Source organism: Lygodium microphyllum, chromosome 14 (assembly GCF_053477565.2).
Source record: "Lygodium microphyllum isolate KBCC chromosome 14, Lygodium_microphyllum_v1.1.10, whole genome shotgun sequence".
Lineage (NCBI taxonomy): Eukaryota > Viridiplantae > Streptophyta > Polypodiopsida > Schizaeales > Lygodiaceae > Lygodium > Lygodium microphyllum.
In genome coordinates this window covers 13,784,404-13,801,070 of record NC_141148.1, presented here as the reverse complement: position 1 = coordinate 13,801,070, position 16,667 = coordinate 13,784,404, and the positions used below count along the sequence as shown (strand labels likewise).

General features: G+C 38.0%; 1 long non-coding RNA gene across 1 annotated transcript; it reads right to left on the bottom strand.

The window, feature by feature from the left end:
* Positions 1–435: 435 nt before the first annotated feature.
* Positions 436–2,027, bottom strand: LOC148025338 (uncharacterized). Its single transcript, XR_015693012.1, has 3 exons — positions 1,191–2,027; positions 816–875; positions 436–618 (listed from the first exon to the last, which is right to left on the bottom strand). It is a non-coding gene; the product is annotated as an uncharacterized LOC148025338 (long non-coding RNA).
* Between the last annotated feature and the right edge of the window lie 14,640 nt (positions 2,028–16,667).

The window sequence follows — 16,667 nt, the reverse complement described above, 5'->3', positions numbered from 1 at the left end:
TAAAGAGACACAAAAAAAGTAGGAAGGTGTAGAAGCCCATGGAACCAGAGCCAATTTAATGCATCAAATTATTAGAAATAAGAGAAAAGCCTCTGCTGCTTCCAATTTGGCCTGGTTTCGCTCCACAAGTGGGAGGAGATCACTTTTCACTTGCATTAAGTTGTGAACCGTGTTGAATCTAACTTTCAAAAACGTTCCTTGAAGGCTAGATAGGTGATTCTTTTGCAATGCATTACATTACAATAATCGAGAATTAATATCTCACATGATTCTGCAAAATCGTGCAATCTATAAATTTTCCACATACAAAAAATGTCACATTCTATAGAAGTTGAATGGCATCACTACAATGAGCATCCTGATCATGTGAGAGATCAATGATAACTAATAGGCTACAAACTAACATTGCACTATAGCCAATATGCAAATGGATAGCAATTTACGATGGTATTTAATTAGATTCATTGGTTATTATGTTTGTAGTTCAACTTTCAAATATGCCAGAAAAGAAGCATCTCTCACCAAGTCTAGATCTTCTTTTTCTACGACTTCAATACTGGCAAGAAGCCCTTGATAGCGGTGCCGCAGGTAAGCATCAACATCAAGCTCTAGGCCATGCTGTCAATATCAGAGGGAGAAACATATAACACAAACTTCACAACATATCACCCATGATAGTGTTTTACATAATTTGCCACATGACATCACAAGATGGTATCACGTTAACAAGTGAAAAATGAGCCATCAAGCAAATCTAAAATCTTTCAACTAGTAGCTTCATTTAAAACATAATACACATGAGATTGAGAACTAACTTTTGTGGCCAAATAGAAGTATGGCAAAAATTTGAAACAAGACTTGAAGGTGGAGGCATCCTGCAAAGAGACTGCAAATGTTAATGAAAACAATCCTTATGAATGAGACATCGTTACTAGCTGAATTTTCGCAACACCAACTTGACACATGAAATAGAGATCAACACAACTGTATGTAGTACTCTTGTCTAGATCATCAAATGAAGAATGGCCAACAATAGCCACCAAATTTTAGCAAAGATTTTCAGGAAAATAACTTCATGAAATTTTGTGATAGCATCGAGGAAACAATTGTCTTATTCTATTCTGAGAAAACGAATTCCAGCTACCACTTGTTACAGGAGAAACGAGCTTATAGGTGAGAGGGTGACAAACCATCCGAAGTGTGGCTCCCTGTATGAGAAAACATCATAGCCAAATTTGGATTCCAAGGCATCCCCCGCATTTTTCAATCGGACCTTGGAGATCCCCACTCTGCGCACAAAGCCCTTGATTGTGGTAGGCAGTCGGTCTCGGTCCCCATTGCTTTGCTTCAAGCCCCTTCCTTGTCCTCTACCCGCATTTCCGTTGTATTCAAACTTCTCATTCCTACCACCTCTGCCTCTCCAACCTCTACCAACGCGACCTTAGTCACTCATTTTTTCAGTGGAGAAATGGTGGAATTGAGCTTGAATTTGGCAAAATCAAGCTTTCTTTTGCCTTCAGGTGGGCCTTGATAGGGGCCGACTTCAGGCTGGATCAAAGCCAACAGCCTCTACATGGATGTTAGCAGAAAATGTAATGGCTGGAGACACAGAGCATGCCAGGATGAGAGTTGCATTGCTGTGAGGAGTCCAACTAGGGTTTGCGGCGATGCTAGGAATTCCGATGGAAGGCATTAGAATGAACATGGATGCGGTTCAGGTAGCTCTGTGGAAGGAAACATGGATAAGAATGGATGATGTTATGGACTGTTTGTGCTGCAAGAGGCGGGTCATCCTGGTTCCTTGTGATACTCTGTGAGAGAGAGAGAGAGAGATAGAGAGACAGAGAAAGAGAGGCACTCAAAATCCCGCAAAGCCAAATGCATTGGAAGGCGCGGCAAATTTGCAAAGTTAATGAGCCTCAGCCCGAGTACACATGCAGAAGAAGTTTCCCACATGTTCCCATGTGGGGAAAAGAGCCTCTTCTCCCTTGTATTTCCAATTAGCATTCAACATCATGAACTTCTGCTTGGGCGGCATTGGATACCTAGCTCGATGGAGTTAGGCATAGGAGGTTGCCAGCCCGTGACCCACACCCAATCACACCGAGGTGCATATTTATGGTCCCTTATCACCAGCAACACCATGTGGGACGCTCAAGATATAACAAGTGAGTTTAGGTGCTAATTCATGTACATACTAACTCTTAAGGTAGCCGTGAAAAGTGACCCATACATGCTAGATAAGTTGAGAGAAAAGGCAAGCAAATTCATTAGCTAAGCACTTTCCATGACCTTATCCACAAAATACTATACAAGAAAGGTTAGTGTAGGAGTAGGGAGAAAAAGCAAGGAATGGACGATTTGGGGGACAAAGTAAAGGTAAACAGATTGGATGTGGCAACCTAGGTTACTAATATAAGCTCATGTGATATTGTAATTCACAATGTGAAATAATAGTGGGAATTTGTCTAAAATTTATTGCAATGCTTGCTCCCCCCCCCCTGAATTGCCTCCCTTCTCAAGGGCCTTCTTAGGAACCCAACTGTTTTGGTTCCCATGGAATGCATCCATGCAACTTGGGTTGTTGGACCATTAAGAAAGGTAGCCCACCCCACAATGGAGTCATCCACACTAGCAAGGAAAACACCACTCTCATTTCGCATGAGAGGTCATTTTCAAGCCCCATTGCAAAAATTGTTCGTTTAGGGCTTGTTTTTTTTTTCCCCCTCATTACCTCTTTTGCTAAGAATCTAAAACCCATCTTGATTGGCCTTGCCTATTTTCTTCTTTTAGGGGGATAAATTTTTATGAAATATATTATCTTTAAATGCATGAAATATGTATTTGGCAAATATTTTCTAGACTATATATAGGTTGGTTTTTAACTAAATTTTCCATCTAAATTAGAGATGCTTAAAGATTCCAAAAGTTTATTATTAAGGTCAAGTTCAATGATAAGTTATAGATGGCAACTCTAATTTACACCCATAAGGGCCTCTATCTTAACATCTTCATGAAGAAGCAACCATAATTTAAAGAAATTAATCAAAATCTAGTAGCAAATTAGGAAATTCAACCCACATTAGCACCTTGGTGGGTTTATGGCTTGTTAAGTCAAATTCTATAGTCCATTTAAGTAAGGATTTTTTGATGAAATACATTGCTTTTAAACACTTGAAACTCGAAACAAGCATTTTGCAAATTTTTATAAATTATTGGTTGATTTTGAATGAAGTTTCCATTTCAACTAGAAATGCTTAGAAATTCCAAAATCTTCTTTTAAGATCAAGTTCAATGAGAAGAATGCCACTTTGGATTTACATTTATGGGTCTCTACCTTCACAACTAACCCAAAAGCGCAACGATGGAATTGAAAATTTTGATTATTTTCTTGTTGGAAGCCATCTTGATTTTATGTAATGTTTGCAGTTGGGATGTTGACCTTCTCCTTTCCCTTTTGAGTTGTATGTTGGCCTCATTCAAAAATTGTGTTGAGCTTCACGAGCTACAAAGTAGAGAGGCCTTTAGCTCATGGTTGCCTTCTTTGCATAATGTGTGGTCCTCCATAGCCAAAAACTTGGAGACCACCACTTCCAATGTGCTCTCCTCCATGTTGAATGTGCCAAAGGTCTAAGACCCAATCTCCTCCTCCTCCCACATGGTTGTTATCCTCTCCTTTGGTCCATATGGTGTGTGGCATCCATGCTGGACAATAGAGAAGCCATTGAACAATGGATTTCCATTGATGCTCCCATAGATTTTTTGTAAGAAGTTAAATATACTAGGAGAGCCATTATGAAATTAGAGACCTAATGGTTGCATGATGAGCATACGTGAGAGTACCAAATTAGGGGAGGATTGGAGGATGATTTTCAACTAGTACTTGCTCACTTCTCCACCTTTGTTGAGATTTAAAATTTTCCTCACACACACACACACACACCTTGTGGGTGTGGGTGTGTGTGTGTGTGCATGCGCGTGCGCATGCTAGCAAGTTCAATATACACACTTTCTTAGATCTATCTTTCTCTTTCTCTATCTTCCCTTGCATTTCCGCACTACCTGAATATTAATTTAGACAACGTGTGTTTATATTCATTGATTCATAAACGTATCTCTCATATCTAGCTATCTATCTCTCTCTCTCACCTTGCATTTCCGGCTTTTGATCACTAATTTAGACAAAGTGTGTTTATATTCGTTGACTCATAGACCTAGACATGTGTAAGTGCGTTAAACCCGCACAAGAGCATTTAGAGAGAGACCTTCATCTTGGATGTGCCCAGAGCATTTCAAAGCTTTATCATGATGTCCATGTCCAGATATCAAGCAGTTAGGACAATCCAAGAGACTACATGTGGTGCTAGAAGCTTTTTTTTGAACACTTCTTGCACTTTTACAAGCATAGAACACTTAGCATGCATGCTCTCTAATGTAGTGCCTAGCACAAAATTACCATTTTTCTATTAGCCCCAACCTATGAACCTTAGCTTGTATCACACTTATCTCATATCCACATCAAACCTTATCAACTCACACTTGGATAAAAGTACAATGGCAACACTACATGGGAATATTCTTTATCTAAAGAGAAATGCATCAAAAATTGTGCTGGCATAATCGAGAAATAGTAATCTAGCTCATAAAATGCTTACTTTGTCTCTTGTGAAGCTTTGAACTCACCCACATTCTCTTGCCTATCATCATTTCCATTTGTATGGTAAAAATCTACATAAACATTCTTTTGCCTATCATCATTTCCATTTGTATAATCAAAATCTACATAAACATTACTCTTTGGAAAATAAGGTGCAATGTTGCTTTGGAGTAACTTCACAACATTTCAAATGCCATTTTTACTATTCTTGTCATTCCTTATATCCAAGAAGAGACACTTAAGAGAGTACACCACGTTTCAAGATGATCAGCAAATGGAATCACCATGATCATTGCTTTTTCCATGTATAAGTATTACTCACTTGGAAAGGAGCTCGTACACTCCAAGGCCCATAGGAAGCATATATAGAAGATATTTCTACCTTTGATCACAAAGAAGCCATGGAGTTACTATCATTAGGAGAACATTATGGGTGCACACACCTGTTAATCAATAGTCATGCAAGGTTTTTTCACATAAAGATTAGACTTGTAAATGCTTTTACTCGGCTCTATGCACCTAGGTTGGTGCTTTGCACCTAAAGTACAACTTCTAGCCCTCGAGCCGCATTACTAGCTCTAAAAGTCTTTAACATCTCTTGCTAGAATTATCACCTACAAGCCTTTTTCTTTTGTGTCAAATTTCTCATTCACTCATCCACAAGTGACTTATAATCAAAAAGTGATACCACCATGTATACAAATGTAATTGAAAAAGGTAATACCAGAGTACCTCTATCTTGTTGAGTTGCTTAGAAAACTAGCTGCATCTAGACCATGTAGTGACTCGTGAGTTTCACTTGCACCATGTACTACAAATGCTTGTGTTTACACAACTATTACCCTAGCAAAGAGCATGAATCTCGATCCTACTAAGGTGTTACTCTTCAACTTAGCTTGAAGTATGTGCATAAGAAGGCAGTTCCCTAGTACTCTTTGTCTCAATCCAAATGGCCAATGTGGAAAAAATGATGGACATCCTTCCTAAAAATCAAGGCTTCATGTTCTTGCTTGTGAACCACATGCCTATACATATTGAAGGATGCCCCATGCAACTGCTAGTCATGATAAGTTGTACTAAAGATGTTGCCCAAGAAGAACGCTAGAGCACTTAGGCTTATCCCTAGTTGTGCACTTGCCACATAAATTCGGGATCAATCCCAAGTCAATGAAATCAAATAAAAACGCAACTCTCAATGCCTGTTTTAGAAGAAATTGTATATGCATCGAGTTGACAGTGCCTATAGGGATTGTCAAACCATGAGTAATGTAGAGTAGCAATGTACCACCAAAACAATTCAATCAAATCCAACTCGCTGCAACAACATCTCTCTTCTCTCCATCATTCTCTAAATGTAACCTAGTCTACACCTAGAATTAGAGCATCACCCCCTCTTGTATAAAACACTACTCGAGAAGGAGTTGCACATATCTAACCACCTTTAGGGTCCCAACCTCTTGATAGACATTGTTACTTATCATTGTGTGTTAGCAGCTCAAACATTCGATTTGGATCCTCTTGCTAAGTTAGGTTGGACCTCCTAAGAGATGCTCCATATCAAATTTACTTCAATTCTCTCAAAGCTAAGCATCAAAGAGACTATCACATTTATTTAGGATGAAAATAGATGCTTTACTAATGACTAGGATATGCTAATGTTTTCCACAAGCATCTCTCAGAGCTAGTCAAAGTTGAGCCCAAGAGTGTTGTCGATTGGTCCTAGTGTGTTGATAAAATCTTGGATGTGGAAATGGAGAGAGTCCTTAGCACCTTGTTGAAATTAGCTTGCCCTTGGATAAACCATTCACTAGAGGGGAGGTATTATTTGTGCTCAAGTCTATGAAGAGGGGAAGTCCCTTAGCATTTATGGGTTTTAGATAGAGCTCTATCTTGCTTAACTTTCAAGATGCATGCTTCAAAGATCTGACTATCTCAAGTTATTGGACCATGAGTACTTCAAACCTTTTGGTTCTAAGAATTGTGTATATGTATGTATGAATACAAGAGTAGATGTAATATTGAGTAATATGTGTGTGCAAAGGGGTGTGTGTGAGTCATGTGTATGAGTATGTAAAGAAGGAGCAAGGATAAGTAGTATATGTGACATGTATCTATGTATGTATTATGTATGAGTACATATGTACATGTGGCGAATGTTTCTATATATATCCCATAACTTATAAATGTTGTGGCGAATTTAATATATTTCTTTCAATATTTGTTTCACATGAATGGCGAAAGAGCCTTCAAAATCTCGATGTACCTTAGAAATGTTGGCGAATAAAAAATTTTGGAGTTATAACTCAACCTACTCGAGTTTCGAAAAAAAATCCGAAAAAATAAAAGTATAGCCATTTGGCGACATATAGCCACTAAAATCATCTATGGATATAGACTGACCCTAAGAAGGTACAATGTATAAAAGATTGGCCAACACCAACTACTACTACTTCTCTTAGAGGATTTCTTGGCCTATTTTCATTCTATCATCAATTCATCAAGCATTATGCAGCTATTGCAACTCCTTTGACTGAAAGGTTGAAGAAGGAGGCTTTCTTTTGGGATGCTCTTGCAGATAGTAACTTCAACTAGTTAAAGGGACTTCTCACTTTTGCTCCTATCTTAGTATGCCCGAACTTCTCCAAAGAATTTACCATCTAGTGTGATGCCTGTGGTCATGGCATTGGGGCTGTTTTGTTACAGGAGCATGAAGTGATTGCCTTTGAAATCCGTAAGTTGAGAGATAAAGAAATGGCCATAAATGTTTATGACCAAGAGATGTTGGCTATCTTACATGCAATAAAGAAATGGCACCATTATTTGTATGGTAGCCAATTCAGGGTCAAAAAGCGATCACAGGGTTCTTAAGTATTTCTTTACCCAGTCCAATCTTACTCCTAAGCAATGTAGGTGGGTAGCTACACTGCAGAATTATGATTTTGGCATCACTCATACAAGGGGTAAAGACAATATAGTGGCTGATTCTCTTTCTCGTATGTGGACTTGCAAAGTTTCAGCAATGATTAAACTACGTAATGATTGGATTGAAGAACTACAGGATGATTATCTTTTGGATGAAGAACTCAGCCATATTTTTCAGAAATTATAACAAGGTCTTATGGAAGAAAACTTGCATTATCAGCTTAAAAATGACCTTATTTGGTTAAATGGAAACATTGTCATTCCTTCTACCATTCTTTTACAAGAAAAATTATGGAGGAACTACATTCTTCGCCTTTAGCTGGACATCTTGGAGTTTTCAAGACCTATGATAGGATCCGTAAAAGTTTTTATTAGAAAGGACTGTGGAAAGATATCAAAGTGTTATGAAGTGTATGCCTTGTCAACAGAAAAAGGATAGCACTCATAAGCCAGGTGGTTTGTTGCAGCCATTACCCATTCCTATGGGCAAATGGATGCACATTATCATGGACTTCATTACTTGCTTGCCTACTACCAAGAAGGGATGGAATAGTATATATGTGGTGGTGGATAGACTCACCAAGGTAGCCCATTTCATTCCAACCAAGACCCAGTTTACTACCTCTCAAGTGGCCAGTCAGTTCATGGAGCAGATTTTTAGAATACATGGATTACCGTAGGTGATTGTTCATGAAAGATACTCAAAGTTCATGAGCAACTTTTGGTGGGTGGTATTCACATCTATGGGCACTAAATTGGCTCCATATACGGCCTATCGTCCACAAACTAATGGACAGGCAGAAAGGGTTAATAAATGGTTGGAGACTTATCTTCGCCATTTTTGCTATGATGTCCAACATTCATGGGATTCTTGGTTACACTTGGCTGAGTTTGCCTACAACAATTCTACTCATGCTAGCATTGGAGTTTCACCCTTTGAGGCTATGTATGGCTATAAGGTGCCCTTGCCCACAACCATCTTTGATGAAAGAATCAATCCTCATGGGAAAGCAGAGTTGGAAAGAATGCAAACCCTTCTTCAGCAACGTAAGATGAATTTGAGAAAAGCTCAAGACCAAATGAAGATGTATGCTGATGAGAAGAGGCGGCCTTTAGAGTTCCAAGAAGGAGAGTTGGTCTTATTGAAGGTACCCAAGTCTAGGTATTCCACTTTGAAAGATGGATCTAGCAACAAGCTTGCTCATAGATTTTATGGTCCCTATCGAATCCTAAAGCGCATTGGAGACTTGGCATATAGGTTGGAGCTGCCCTCTTCTACAAAGATTCATAATGTCTTCTCTGTTAGTCAGCTCAAGCCTTTCTATGGTAATCCAGTTGATACAATTGATGAGCTACCACCTATTGATGAAGAAGGTCTTATTCAGTACATCCCAGAGGCTATCATAGGTTAGCGTGAGAAGAAGCTTTGATCTCATTCTATCATGGAATATTTGATCAAATGGAGAGGTTTACCGCTTGAGGAAGCTTCTTGGAGGCTTGATTATATATTGGATGAGTTTCTTTTCGTAAGGAATACATTAGTGGCTAAAGCCTATTGATTATGGAGCTAGTTTTAGTGCAGACCGGGTCAAGACAACACACTATTTTAGAACAGTTTTTATTGTGCTAATTTTTAGAATTCAGCCATCTGCATAGGGTCAAAGTACTCTTCAAGAGCTACGTTTTGACATGTGGTATGCCTCATTTGGACACTTCTACTAAAAGTTATGGAAAATTTAGTCCAGTAGGGTCTGTTTACACAACAAGCTATCTACTTCATTTTGAGTTTATTAGTTGAAGATCTTATGGCTCCATATACTTTTGAAGCATTCCTAATCATGTATATAGCTAAGGCCTACTCTTGTTCTTCCATTTTAGTCCATATGTTGGTCATTTTTCATTCATTTTTCCATTTGTAAAGCTATAAAAATATAGTAGTACTCTGTTCTATCCATCCTTTTCTAGTCTTTTAAGTTTGGTTTTGAGGGCAAAAACCTTTGGGACGGGACGGATTGTAAGAAGCTGGGAAGAATAAGGATTTAGTGTGCAAATAATATTGATGTTATTCCATGCCACACTAACATTGGCATAAAAGGAGAGGACATGTAAATTTTCTTATCTTTTTGACACATTAATACATTATTGTCCTTCTCTCCCATCTTACTCACAGCTTCTATAGCTTCTTTCTCTTTCCTGTCTTTCTCTCTCCAATTCTAGTATTTCTCTCTCCTCATCACTCTCTTTCTCTCTCTTCGTACAGTTTTTTTCTCTCTTTTGCACTCGCTCTTTTTCTTCTTTCTCTCTCTCCAATCCACTTGTTGACATCCAATTACCTATTGCCGGAAGTATGGAACTTTGATGCCTTCTGCCCATGGTTCTAAAGTGATACAAGTTAGGCTTTCTGATCTCTAATGGTCCATCAAAACTACGATTTTTATTTCTTCTTAGGAAAGCTCTCGGCTTACTAAGACCACCCAACCATAGGTCTAGATCCGTCCTCCCACTTCCCTCAAGAGGGTATTTTTAATTACCTAATTACCTACCTCCTTAGGTTCAACATATAAAAACAGCTTCTTTGAATTATCTCCTGATATAAATTTGTTACACGCCTTTAATTCACAACACAAAAACAGAGTAAAGCAATCCCTTCTCAATAGGTTCCTTTAAGAAAAATAACTTTTTACAATGTTTTCTATTTAACTAGAGTGAAGTCAACTCGAAGGTATTATTCTTTCCACGTTGAGTTCCTCAACTAGTATTGGAACTTCCAAAATACTGTCTGGAAATCAAATGGTAGTTGGCAATTTGTAAGAGCCTAAGGACTTTATGACTAGGGCCCCTTGGTATCCTCATCTCCTGCTGCTGACTAGAGTTCCCTACGACATGAACTTTTGTGTCATGATTGGTCTATACTCACTATTGCGAAACAAAAATAGAAAAACCCTTAGAGTAGGTTTTATTCATGCTGGCCTTGGGGAGGTCTAGCGCCATCAAGAACACTACCTTAGTCGTCAATTTGTGCTCACTAGAATACTACCTTAGTTGGTGATTTGTACTCGATTAACCATCTTTTAGCCTGATAATTTAAGGACAGATTAGTACCTAACTTACAATCACAAACATCTTATTTCGAATGAATTAAACATAAAATTTTAACAACTTTATTTTCAAGACAAATCTTTTCTTTCCAAAAATAATAATATCAAGCCAAAACTTAGTGTAAGTGGCAATACCTTCCAATAGTCTTCTCGAATTTCCCCTTCCTTGGGATCTAGTTTGGACTAAATAACAATTCTATTCTTAAGAATAGCTCCCTTGGAGTTTTGTGGGTCCTTGCCTGCAATAAAAAATATTGGTTAGTTTAATCACGAAAAGTATTCTTTCGACAATTCCATCACAACGTCTTTTATATACCGAGAATTAGCGTCCATGATTATCTATCAGAGGTTTTGTTAGATCAATACAAATCAAGAATATTAAGTCTCTTAGGGACATAGTACCTTCCTTGTACTTGCTTAGATTCATCTTGTATAAACCCAAGTTACCCCTTGGAATTTGCAATTAAGAATTCATTTAAAGGATTATATGTAAGAAATGAATAAAATCCTATTTTACAAATGCAACGTTTGTTGCTAATTCATGGGATGTTGGCCTCCTAGCTATCTTTATTATAAAAATATAGTACATGGGGATCCATGACAAGTGCTTGGTTGATGGTATTCGTAGCTTCATTTGTAATCCCAGCACTCGTCATTCCGTTTGTAATAATTGTGTTTGTAGTGTTATTGGCAACTCCAGCCTCCGTGACCTTCATAACTTTCTTCTTCAAGGCCATGGCCTTTAGTCGCGAGATCATAGAGGGATTTTGGCAAGAGAGATTTAGGCCATCGCAATTGGATTGATGGGAATTTGATCGACGAGGGTTGGCAATCACTAGGATTTTAGGAAAATTGAGAAGAGTCTTGATTTCACAAGGAAGTAGGATAGAAGGGATGGAGGATTCGATTCCAAGAGCTCACAGAGTATCCTCCTTGTCTTCGTGACAAGAATTCTCATCCTCGTGCTTCTCTTGCCTCACTCCCTTTCTCTTGCTCTATACTCCTAAGAAGGGCCTCTCCTCTCTCGCTCTACCCTCCAACATTGTTGTGTCACTACGCAAACACAATGTGGAAAAACATGGAATGTATCATCATCCAGATTTCTTATAAATCTAGAGATTCAATGCCATATTAGTCATTAGTGTCAGTGTCCATAGTATGGATGGTTCAAAAATACTAGATTTTTAGACAACTTTAGACTATTTTTCATATTATTTCTTGTAAATATCCTAAAAAGATATGAAAACATCCAGAATAGGGTGACATGCAAAATGCAAGTTGCTTTTTTAGCCAATTTTGGAGATTTCATGCAAAAAGAAGGATGGGCAAAATCATGCGCATCACAATCGCAGTTTATAGACAGCAAACAACACTCTGAATAGGGAGAAGAAGAAGGAGTGATCTGGAAGAATCCTAAACAAGTGTCCTATGGTTTTAACCGCCTTTTGGAGCCAACGGAACCATCAAATTTGCGGTCTGAGTAGAAAAGAAGAAGTTATTGTTTTATGCACATTTTTGGTCTACAAGGGACCTCCACGAGATCTAATGCTTGGAGATTGCTTTTGAGTAGTGCCAAATAAGGGATTCATTTATCTTCTCAAGTTCTATCAATACATAGTGCTTTGATTCATTGTGCTTTGTCTTTATCTTTTGTACCTCTTGTTTATTCTTTTTCTTCTCTTCCATCTCCTATTCTCTACTTCCTTCTATGATCCCCAGTAGATATGACCTTTCGACTAAAACCCCTCTAACAACGGCTCCTCATGCCTTGTATTTATAGCTAAATTGAAGAAGATAGATTGTGGCTAAGAAAAAGAGTTCTTTATGGAGGGTACCTTAGAAAATCAACAATCTAGAAGCTTTCAAGATGTAATCTGATGCTAGCGATTTGATCTTTGGGGTCCGAAGAGGCTGCTAGAGATGCTATGACTGATTCGCCTAGCTCTCGAATGATCTTGATTCAATCTAAGCCTCTCATCAAACTGAGAAGAGGGGGAGACTACTAGAGTTATCTACTGTGATACATGAGGAAAATTCAAGCTTTTTCTTCAGCAATCAAGGACTCCAAATTTGGGACTATGAGGCACTGTTTTTTTTTTTAAAATTAAAAAAGGGAGCGGGAGGTCGTCATTATTTTCCTCTTCTTCTTCTTTTTCTTCATAAGATTTTTAAGCTTTAATGCTTAAAGCTTTGAGACTTGTCTGACTGTTTCCATAAGGTTCAACCTAAGTCTTTTTGGTCAAATCAACTACTAATGGTTGACTAGTGTCAACAGTTCGAGATTGCATCCCTTATAGAAATTGCTGATGATTGAAATGGGCTTATGTTGCGCTAGTAGGTTCAAAGAGAATGGGAAACGAATGGAAGTATCACACTTTGATCCCTTTTGCCCATGGTTCTAAAGTGATGTGAGTCAGGCTTTCTAATCTCTAATGGTCCATCAAAACTATGATTTTTATTCCTTCTTAGAAAAGCTCTTGGCTTATCGAGACCACCCAACCATAGGTCTAGATCCATCCTTTCGCTTTCCTTGAGAGAATATTTTTAATTACCTGGTTACCTACCACCATAGGTTCAACATATAAAAACAACTTTTTTGAATTATCTCCTGATACAAATTTGTTACACGCCTTTAATTCACGACACAAAAACAAAGTAAAGCAATCCCTTCTCAATAGGTTCCTTTAAGAAAAATAACTTTTTACAATGTTTTCTATTTTGACTAGAGTGATGTCAACCCGAAGGTATCATTCTTTCCAAGTTGAGTTCCTCAACTAGTATTGGAACTTCCAGAATACTTTCTGGAAATCGAAGAATAGTTGGTAGTTCGTAAGAACCTAAGGAGTTTATGACTAGAGCCCCCTGGTATCCTCATCTCCTGCTGCTAACTAGAGTTCCCTACGACAATAACTTTTGCGTCATGATTGGTCTATACTCACTAACACAAAACAAAAAAAGAAAACCCCTTGGAGTAGGTTGCCATCAAGAACATTGCCTCAGTTAGCATTCTGTGCTCATTGGAATACTACCTGAATCGGCAATTTGTACTCGGTCACCCATCTTTTATCCTCATGATTTTAGGAAAGATTAGTAATTAACTTACAATCACAAACATCTTATTTTGAATACATTATACATAAAAATTTAACCAATTCATTTTCAAGATAAATCTTTTATTTTCAAAAATAATAATATCAAGCAAAACTTAGCGTAAGTGGCAATACCTACCAATAGTTTTCTTGGATTTCCCCTTCCTCAGGATTTAGTTTGGACTAAACAACAATTCTATTCTTAAGAATAACTCCCTTGGATTTTTGTGGGTCCTTGCCGTGGATAAAAAAATCTTGGTTAGTATAATTACAAAAAGTATTCTTTTAAAAATTCCATCACAAGGTCTTTTATATACCAAGAATTAGCGTTTGTGACTATCCATTAGAGGTCTCGTTAGATCAATACAAATAATAAATATTAAGTCTTTTAGGGACACAGTACCTTCCTTGTACTCACTTAGGTTCATTTGGTACAAACCCAAGTTACCCCCTAGAATTTACGGTTAAGAATTCTTTTAAAGGATTATATGTAGGAAATGAATAAAATCCTATTTTGCAAATGTAGCTTTTGTTGCTAATTCATGGGATATTGGCATGTTAGCTGTCTTCATTATAAAAATAAAGTACCTGAGGATCCATGAAAAATGTTGGTTGATGGTATTTGCATCTTTATTTGTAATCCCAATACTCGTCATTCTATTTGTAGTAATTCTGTCTACAATAGCGTTATTGGCAGCTCTTGTCTCTGTGACCTTCATAACTTTCTTCTTTGGGGCCATGGTCTTTAATCGCTAGACCATAGAGGGGATTTTTGGCAAGAGAGATTTGGGTCGTCGCAATTGGATTGATGTGATTGATGGGGGTTGGCAATCACTAGGATTTTAGAAAAATCAAGAAGAGTCTTGATTCCATAGGGAAGTAGGGTAGAAGAAGGGATCGAGGATTCGATTCCAAGAGCTCGTGGAGTATCCTCCTTGTCTTCATGTGACGAGAATTCCCATCCTCGCGCTTTGTCCCACTCCCTCTTGCTCTATACTCTTGAGAAGGGCCTCTCCTGTCTTTCTTGGACTGCCCTCCAACGGCTTCTCATGTCTTGTATTTATAGCTAAATTGAAGAAGAAGGGTTGTGGCCAAGAAGAAGAGTTATTTATAAATGATATCTTGGCAAATCAGCAATATGGAAGCTTTTAAGATGTAATCTGATATTGGCAATTTGATCTTTGAGGTCCAAAGAGGCTACCAGAGATGCCATGATTGATTCACTTGCCTCTCGAATGATCTTGCTTTAATCTAAGCCTCTCATTGAAATGAGAAGAGGGGGAGATTGTTGGAGTTATCTATTGTGATACAAGAGGGAAATTCAGGCTTTTTCTTCAGCAATTAGGAACTCTAAATTTGGGAGCATGAGGCACCATTTTTTCAATAAGAAAAGGGGGGGGGAGGTGGCATGGCATTGTTGTTTTCCTCTTCTTATTCTTTTTCTTCATAAGATTTTTAAGCTTTTATGCTTAAATCTTCGAGACTTGTCTTGCTTTGCTAAGTTTTAAATGGGTTTGGTCAATTTCAACTTATGGCCCATGACTCGCATTCGCTTGGTAACTTCTGTGAAGGATGGCTACAGTCCCCATCAACCCAGGAAAGTGTCATGTTACAAACCTCGAACTATTTTGCTCGAGACTTCCTCTATTTAATGGTTTAGAATTCTTCAAGTCTAATTTATGAGAAGTTGGGAAGGTTGAAAATAAAATCAGAATATCACACCAATTTACCAATTCATCCAAGAAGGAAATATCTTAAGAAAGCTCCAAAGGTCCCTAACTTTGATACAAGTTCTCAATGCAAGCCGCCTCGGGATCTCCCCAACTACTTTACCAAGTTCAAGAACAATGACCAAGTTGATGTCATTCTTGGTGCCCAAAGACAAGGTGTTACCAATGAGCCCATTGAAGGCCCAACAAAAGTAAAAGAAGTAGATGTCACATAAAGGAGGGAGAAACATCTAAACTTGTGTTTATTGCTAAGGATCTAAGCATATGCACTCATCCAATTGCTCAAGAAGTTTCCCAATGTGTTTGCTTAGGATTATATCAAACTCAAAAGAGTGCCACTTCAAGTGAGGCTCACTCATACCATCTATTTGTGGCTCAATGCAAAACCTATTAAGTAGAGGCCATACCCCATGAATGCTTGCTATTCCCACCATGTGAAGGAAAACCTTGACAAGTATCGAAAGTAGGATTCATTTACGAAATTTAGCATATCGATTGGGTATCATCCATTGTTGTGGTACTCAAGTAGAGTGGAAAAACTAGAGTATCTGTCAATTACAATAAGGTTTACACATCAACCATACAAGATCACTATATTTGCTACCTTACATAGATGACTTCATTGAGAGAGTGACTACTAGGAAGGAGGCTTATAGCTTCCTTGTTTAAGTTCATTTAGATTATAGACACAAGACTACCTTTGCCACATAATCGAATATTTTTGCCTATCTCATTCTGCCATTTGGATTGACTCTAATATATCCACCACCTTTCATAGACTAATGTGCACCATCTTTAGGGACATTGCATAAGTGACTCAAATTATTCGTAGATGATCTTTGTGTTTATACCTATTAGGAGGAGCACTTACTCAAACTTTACCTTATCTTTGAACTATTTCTTTTACTTGATTTTATTTTTCCATAGTTGTGCATGAAGGAAATTATCAATATATGGTCCAGGGTGACAAGTAGCAAAAAGCCAATTGGTGTGGATGATAGCTTATTGACAAATGCCCACTTGTTTAAACTTTAACAAGAGGCTCAATTATTCAAGGCTAGTGTGTTACCCCTCATTGGGATGATGATATTGTTGATATTTTGAAAAATGGACTACTTGAATGCCCAATTGAAAAGACTTACCTCACTTGTTTGTTGATTAAGGCCCAACC